Here is a 6,218-nt window from a genome sequence, read left to right as displayed (position 1 = left end):
GTGTGTGCTTAACTCCTTGGCATTGCTGGGAGATCTCTGGGGTGTACAGATGTTGGAGGATGATCTTTAAGGTCTTTTCCAACCCAAACCATTCTATGATTCAACGTTTTAAATTAACGGTGTCCTTCTGAAGGGGACTGTGGTTGCCTCTGACTTCTGAGCCACCAGCAAGAAACTGATGGCTGCTGCTGAGCTCAGGAGCCTCTCTGGCTTTGGCTGGCCTCATCTCTTCAGTACAGGTTCTCCCTGTACTGAAGGGATTCATCTGATTTGTCAAAGGTGAATCTCCATTATGGCACAGAGAATGCAAAGCCATATTTAAGGAATTAATCATTCCTTACACAAGAGCCATGGCTGGGGAGGAGGCACCATGCCATGGTTTCTGTGTGGTGCCCAAGATCTCCCTCACTTCTCTAGCCTGGGGACAGCAATGTGTTCAGCACTGAGCATCTGGAAGCAGATGGATTATTTCACAACATGGTTTTGTCAGTAGTGAGTCTCAGTTTATCCTGCCCTCTTCACGCTTCCTCTCGTAGCCAGGAGGAATTAAGTGAAGAAATGCACCAAGGTGATGGATCACACAGCAATGAATCAGGTTTTCCCATCAGCTGCATCAAGAAGGTACTAACTGGAAAACTTTTCAAGTTCAAGCTTCCAAGATTAACCAAAGGAGTGTAATACCTTGCTGAACTTGGAAGCCTTGCCTTACTTTTTACATAGGGATTCAATGATAGCTTCCATGATCCAGGACTAGGAATATTTAGCAATGAGTGACCCAAGTTGGACTTGGAGGCTACATCTGTGGTTGTGTTGAAGGAGTCTGAAGTTCTCTTCCCTGGGGCAGGAGCTCCTTGGCATCAGTTGCTCAGGACATACTTTTGGAGGTTGAGAAAATTAAACTTTATGGATATCCTGTGCCAGCTGGCACAATACCCAAGAGAATGGTCCCAAGCATATTTAATTTATGAGCAGAGAGGGAGCCTGATTGAATTGATGATTTGCTTACTGCAGGCTGGGGATTCTTTCAAGATTTTGTCTTTTGGAGGCAATGAATCTTGGCCTCCATAAAGACTTCTGGATTTGACCCAAAGTAAATTAGATAAGCCAAAAAGCCAAACAAAATAAAAGCCCAGAGGGCCTCATACAAACCACAAGTCGTGGATGAAGGGTTATGAAGGTTTTTTTTTTGTTGTCCTCTTTTGGTCTTCCAGGGAATACATTGGGAAAATATTATGGGAGTAAAGGAAATGTTTTTTCTCAACAGAAAACCCACAGATAGTCTCAAAAGGGCAGCCCTGCTCACAGATTTGCTGGTGGTGTGTTCTGCCTTGGGCAGAAACTGCTGAGTATTCTGTGCAGTGCTTAAACTTGATTACTTTGTGTTGTGCAACTCTAATAACTTTTGAGTGTTAATGTACATGAGCTAGGGACAGGATTAAAATTATTCTGGGGAGTGGAAAGTAGCTTTTTTCTGATGAAGCATGAAATTAGTTGTGTCTCAGCAAAAGCCCAGTTGAAGTGCTGTTTACAGGGGCTTCTTTCAGAACTGGGGTGTTGATGGTTTGAATAGAGATTTAATTAAAACATTTGCTGTGTGTTGAGGGACACTGTGGGATGTTTTGCTTGCTGTAAGGCAGCACCAACTCATCCTGGGGCTTCCTCTCCAGTGTTGCTTTAGTTAGCAGGGCCTTGGCAGGCAAGGAAGTATTTCCCTTGTTAAGGAAGGTGAGATTTGGGTCTGAGGGAAATGCAGAGGAAGAAACCCCTTGGTGTTAGCCCCCTGCCTCCAACTGTTGTGCTTGTGTGGGCAGAGGATTTGGGCTCCATGCCAAGGACACCATATGGTGTCACTGAGCTTTCAGAAACACCAAAGTCTATAGGAAAGTGTCAGAGCTGCTTGCTTTTCACTCAAAATGTTCTTCACATTAACTTCTACCAGGTAGGCTATGACCAGTCTAATCCATCAAGAGCTGAGGCACTAGGTGGGGTTCTCCATGAGCCATGTCCAAGATACTTTTGTGGGAACCCCTGAAATTCACCAACATTTCTGAGGGAGGTGAGGTGCATTGTCCATGGCTCCTTCACCCCGAGGAGATGAAGTCAATGCCAACTCAAAGCCCCTGCAAGCAGCTGCTGAGTAAACCACTGGGACAGTTTGCAGTGTCAGCACCATTAAAACTCCATGGTAGCTAAATCTGCTCCAAATAATCCCTAATCAACATTTTCCCCAGATGAGTGAAGGGTGTTGACGAGGGTTATAGCTTTGTTTTATGGATGCTGTCCTGCCTTCCAGTTCTGTGTGGGCTTTCTTGTTGTGGTTTTTTTTTTTTCCTTTTCCTTTTTTCCTTTTCCTTTTTTCCTTTTCCTTTTTTCCTTTTCCTTTTTTCCTTTTCCTTTTTTCCTTTTCCTTTTTTCCTTTTCCTTTTTTCCTTTTCCTTTTTTCCTTTTCCTTTTTTCCTTTCCCTTTTTTCCTTTCCCTTTTTTCCTTTTCCTTTTTTGCTTTTTTGCTTTTGCTTTTGCTTTCCCTTTGCTTTCCCTTTGCTTTCCCTTTGCTTTCCCTTTGCTTTCCCTTTGCTTTTCCCCTTTTCCTTTTTTTTTTTTCCCAGTCAAGAGATAACCAGCTTATTCAGAGGGTGGAGGAGACTTGCCAGCCATAACAGTATTGGTTTCATTTCCCTCTGCGTCATCACTGCTCTACTCATTTTTCATTCAAATTTATTTCAACTTCATCACCCCCAAAACAAATGTATGGTTTTGAAGATGTGCCAGGACAATGAAAAGAACACTGCAAGGCCACAGCAATGTCACAGATGGACTTTGTGGGTCATTCCAATAGAAATATCTGGGGCAGCACTGAAGTAGCCTTCCAGGGGCTCAACAGGATTTCCAGGGTGTTCTTTCAGCTGGATCTCCCCCTCTCCTGTCTGTCAGGTTTAATTGTAAATTCAGGTCATTAAACAAGTTAGGCACGGTGTTAAACACCAAACAATTGAAGTGAGCTCTTCTTTCATAACTTTAGAAAAAAGTTCCTAGTTATAATGTTTGGCAAAGAAGCTTGAAACAAGATTCCATATAGGGAGTCTTCAGGAATCCTGGGGGAAACCAATCTCACTCCTGCTCTGTTCATCTCTGTGAGAAATTGCTGAGAAGCTCAGAGAAAAAAGGGTGAGGATGGGATTGCAACAAGATGCTCTTTCAGGTCCTTTCCAACCCAAACCATTCTATGATTGTGTCCCTACCTGAACTTTTTTTTTTCTACTTTCATCTCCCACTGGTCTGTGCAGTGGTGGCTGCTGGGAGGAGTTGAGGCTTCCCAAAATTTAAACAAATGCTAAACCTCTGCTAAAACTCAGTATCTCAAAGAAGGGATGAAGAAGGCTGGAAGCCCAAAATGCCTTTGCTATTCAGGTCTAAGTTGCCTCTTGTGCAGTTCCACTTAAATCCTTGCTCCTCCAGTGTCTCACTGGAGTCAGTAGGTCAGTTAAGAGCATCACTGGATTTAATATTCCAAATATTTCTAAACAATAAGAGTTTCTGTAACAGCCACTCAAACTGACCATTAACTAGAAAGAAAGATCTTGCAACAAACTGAGAACAGATTTAATTCACGAAGAGCTTTCAGCACTTCAGTTTACTGCAAGCCCTACAAAAATGCTGTGGCTTTGAATCTAGCTGCAGAGTAAAGCAACTTGAAACCCAGATTTCTGAATTTTTCCCTTTCCCTTTGAAGGGAAAAAGCATTTTATTTCAGTCCTCTAACCATAGCTCTTCAACTGGCTGGGTTCTCCTTCCAGGACATCTCCCAACCCTTTAGCTCTCACCTGATGGTCACATCAACCTGCAGAAGGAAACCTGCTCTGGGTGCAAAATGCCCTTCAGCTTCTAGAGGAAAGCTGCTTTTCCAGATCCCACTTTCCTTGTTAATTTTCCTTTTCTGTTCCTTCTCCAGCCATAGCACTCCCAGAGCTTCTCCCATCCCTCTCACCTTACAGGAGGGTTTGAACCCTGCAGGAGGCTGGAGCAGCCTTGAGCATCTCAAGGGTAAAGCTGCGGGTGCTGAGGGGGCAAAGCAAAACCCCAAATGAAAACCCTTTGGATGAAGATGGAAAGGTTTAGATGCAGCCATTGGGGTCTTTGAGCTCTTCTAACAGGAACTCAAAATTTGCAGGTTTGGGAAGAATGAGTTTTCCAGAGCCTCTAGCAACCTGGAGGTTTTATTCCCTGCAAGGTGGAGGTGGCAAATACTGTGTCCAGCTGAAAACACCTGGGACACAAGTGACCCCATTCAAATCCACCCCTCACCATCATTCAGACCAGGACGCCAGGGTTAAAGTTCTTATTCCTCCAGTGCATTATGTCTTTTCTCTTGAAAACTGCCTCTCTAGAGAACAAACCAGGCCATTCATCCCAACCTTCTGGCACTGGCTGCAAATGCAAATACCAGGTTGCCCAGCCTGCCCTTCCCTGCATTGCATGCTCCAAACTGGGAGGCTTTTTGTGTGCAATGCCTCCTGCAGCTGGCAAATCCCCATGTTGTACTAGACAAACACTGACAGCTTTATTTCTTGTTTGCTCACTCGCAAAGATCCTCAGCATCCTGGTTTGAATTGAGGATTGTGGCTGCTCACTAGCAGAAACATAAATAACAATGAAATTTCATGGCTTTTAATTACCTGAAGGTGTCTGTTTTAAGCTGGTGAATCCTCTTATGTGATAAAAGTAAGGTTGCCATGGGAACCCTGTCTAACAGGAAAAGTAGCACCAGGCTGCATGTAAACAATTAGGGAGCTGCTGCAGTGAAGGGATTTTTCAGCCACTTGGCACAGCACTGACTCCACAGTGAAAGTTTAGACTGGTGATATGTTTTGGTTTTTTTTTTTGTGTGTGTGTGTATGAGTGAAGGAGGCACAGGTTTAGCTGGGAGGATCCTCTTCAGGCATCTTGGAGGTGCACATAATTTTTTTCCCCCGTCTGTTCACCAAAACCCAGCCCACCACCAGCACATTTACACACTGTGACCTTCTCATTGCTACTTGACTGTTCCAGCTCAGTAACATGTGAAGTCTGCTCAGGAGTGAGAAATCCCCTGAATTAAGCCCTGAAAGCCAAGCCCTCCCAGTGACATTCTTGTTCATCTCAGATACAGGCAAAGAGTCACAGTGGTACCCTGAGCAGAGCCCTCTCGGTCCCCTCCATGCAGCTGGGGTGACACCAGCTCCTCCTGTGATGGTTTTGGCTGGACAAGGCAGGTCAGGAGTGTGGTAGTAGGATGTGGTCCAGTTTGGGTGTCCCCAGTGGGGAGGAGAAGCATCCTCTGCCTCTGGATCTCTGCTCCATCAGCCCTGCCTGTGGTCAGCATCAGTGCCAGAGCTGCGTGGTGAAAGAGTTGATTCATTTGCCAAGGGGATGTGCTGCTAAGAGCCCTGAGATAAATGGCAATAAAGCAATCCTGACAATATGCTCCTATGTATTAGCAAATTTTCCATGCTATGAAATCATCTCCTCTTAGGTTCTCTGGAGCTGCCTCCAAGGATATTCCTCACTTTTGTTTATTTCAGTATGTGAGGTTCTGTTACATCTGAGGATGGAGCTGGGTGATGATGAACTTGCTTTCCTCCAAGGCAATCCTTGTGCCTTCTGTGCTGGGCCAGGCTGTCTTGAGAAAGAAGCTTCCATTATAAATTTGAAAGATAGACTGAATCTGGGATGCAAAAAAGGGGAAAAGATGAAATTTACTATTCATGAAATACCTATAAATTAATCAAATTCCTTACTGGCTATAGAGTACTCGTTGCTTACCGTATAAATACACAGTGATCACTGAAAACCAAGTGGATTTCATTTTATAAGCTGAAAAAGCCATACATCACTCTCCTGCATGTACTGTACAGGTTGCCATGCAGGGATGGGTAACCTATTTCTGCCTCATCACAATACTATGGTTTCCATGGACAACGTTTCCATGAGGAATTGTAAATTTGTTGTCGACCAAATATGTTGCCTGCTAAGGAAACTCTTGTAGAGGGGGCCTTGAGATATATGTGCTGCATAAATACATTTCTTTTCCAAATTCTTAGTTCCCTCAGTGCTGTTGATAAGCTGGCATAATTTGAGGGCAATTATCTCCTGTAATATAGGACAAGGTTTTGATATAACTGAATAAAAAGGCTTGAACTTTTCTTACAAGCTTGGCTGCCAGGAAAAGGACATTCAGGAGG

At 44.1% G+C, this 6,218-nt stretch overlaps 1 long non-coding RNA gene across 1 annotated transcript; it reads right to left on the bottom strand.

Moving 5' to 3' along the window:
- Positions 1-5,450: 5,450 nt before the first annotated feature.
- LOC139799511 (uncharacterized) lies at positions 5,451-5,910 on the bottom strand. The gene is made up of 2 exons (XR_011727320.1): positions 5,800-5,910; positions 5,451-5,701 (listed from the first exon to the last, which is right to left on the bottom strand). It is a non-coding gene; the product is annotated as an uncharacterized lncRNA (long non-coding RNA).
- Positions 5,911-6,218: the final 308 nt, after the last annotated feature.

The sequence above is a fragment of the Heliangelus exortis genome, chromosome 9 (genome assembly GCF_036169615.1).
Source record: "Heliangelus exortis chromosome 9, bHelExo1.hap1, whole genome shotgun sequence".
Taxonomy (NCBI): domain Eukaryota; kingdom Metazoa; phylum Chordata; class Aves; order Apodiformes; family Trochilidae; genus Heliangelus; species Heliangelus exortis.
Note: the sequence above shows the minus strand (reverse complement) of the source record. Positions and strands in the feature narration are given on the sequence as shown.